Consider the following 1,867-nt stretch of genomic DNA (forward strand, 5'->3'; position numbering starts at 1 on the left):
TGCCCTTCTTTGAGAAAAACATGAAAACAGAGAGTAGGGAAACAACACCTGCAGGTTGTTTGTAATCATAAGCTATCATTACTTATCTTCAACTTCCTAAAGTCTCTCAGGCTGATTCTGGGAAAACTTACCTAGTTTTCTCACTCTCTGACCAGGCTGTCACATCCACACATATCCATTTTGAGGTTTATTTTTGTTTTTTGTTTTGTGTCCAGGGTGGTTGCTGCTGCCCCCCTCCCTCCTGGCTTCCTGAGTATTGTGATGCGTGAGAGCTTGGGATTCCTACAAGAGTTGGGGGCGACGGGGGGTTGCTTCCTTCCAGTGGGGCAATTCATCTCAGCAGCCACACACCATGATCCCTTTGACGAGAGATACTGTTGCCATGTAGTTTTTGCCCAGTTTTTTTTTCTTTTCCTTTGGCACTGTAACTGGAGGTTACTGGCCTGCTTCTCTGCTGCTTGGGAGCCCAGAGCCAGTGCATGCCATACTGGCACCCGGGAGTACCCCATCCCCTAATGGGGCTGCCCCCTCTGCACAGCCCGACCCCGAGACCTGCCATTGCCCGTGAGCTATCCAGGGGAGTGATTCCCTGCCCAGACCTGTTGTTCTCTGCCACTGCTTCAGGGCTTCTTGCTACATTTTAACCTGACATCTGGACACCCTGCAGCTTCTGGCATGGCCCTGGAGTCTCTGCTACACTTTGTTTGTTACCCCGGGTCTGCTTGACTCTGCTATTCCAGCTTGCTGCTTCTGAGGTTTCTGCTACAGCTCATTTCACCACCTGGAGGGGCATTGAGACTGCCCCTGGGGGTTTGTAAAGGAAGCCCCTTTTCTATCTCTTCCACCAGCTCGTTCGCCATTATTATGTGGAGGGTGGGCTGAGTTCGCACCACGGCGCCCCCTGAAGCTGTGGGGGAATCATCACATCCGCCCTGCCCAGCCGGGAGCCACTATCCCTGCCAGCTGTGACCATAATTACACCAAGGGGGAAAGTGCCTGACAGCCGAGAGCCGAGAGCAGGCTGTTACTGGGTTTCTGTTTTTGTTTGTTGTTGCTGTCATTATTGTTGTTTGTTTGCCTTGTTATACACATATATATAAGTAAAGAACTGTTATTCCTTTTCCAATCTCTTCGCCTGAAAGCCCCTTAATTTCAAAATTATACTAATTTGGAGGGAAGGGGGTCATGTTTTCCATTTCCAAGGGAGGTTCCTGCCTTCCTTGGCAGATACCTGTCTTTCAAACTAAGGCAGTTGGTATATGTTTTTTTCCCTTTCTCTCCCCCTGGGATGCAGCTGCTTATGGAGATGAGATACAGAGCATTACAGACACATCACCTGCCTCCTGCTTTATTCCTACATTGCATGACTTGTGGTGGTTGGTATTTGATTAATTTATTGGGAAGAGTTCTGCAGCCTGACTGCAGGGGCAGGTGGAGTAGAGCTCCTGTGCAACTTTTAACATGGGATGGCAATCACTCACCCACACCTGGCACTCATTCTGATCTCTGGTCCTTCCTCTGAGACCCACACACACAGCTTGGCTGGTGGCTTAAATGAAGCAATTTCCATTAACATGAACACCCACAGAGCTGTTGTGCCCCACCAGCTTAAGGCAGACTGGTATCTGCTTATCTCCAGGTGCCCAGAGACATTTCTACACTGGAAACTGACCTTGGCTTTGGGTTTGATACTAGTTGTACCCAAGTATCTGACATGGGACTCCGAGGAGGGACCTTCTGGAATCACAGCTCTGCTCCAGCAAGCTCCCCTAGCCCTGACACAGTTCAAGATGGCAGCTAGCAGCTCTGACAGCTGACCAGAAACAAGATAAAGCTTTCCACTGAATGAAATAAAGAAGCCAAAGAC

The sequence above is a fragment of the Zonotrichia leucophrys genome, unplaced genomic scaffold, assembly GCF_028769735.1.
Source record: "Zonotrichia leucophrys gambelii isolate GWCS_2022_RI unplaced genomic scaffold, RI_Zleu_2.0 Scaffold_74_221359, whole genome shotgun sequence".
NCBI classification, from domain to species: Eukaryota; Metazoa; Chordata; class Aves; order Passeriformes; family Passerellidae; genus Zonotrichia; species Zonotrichia leucophrys.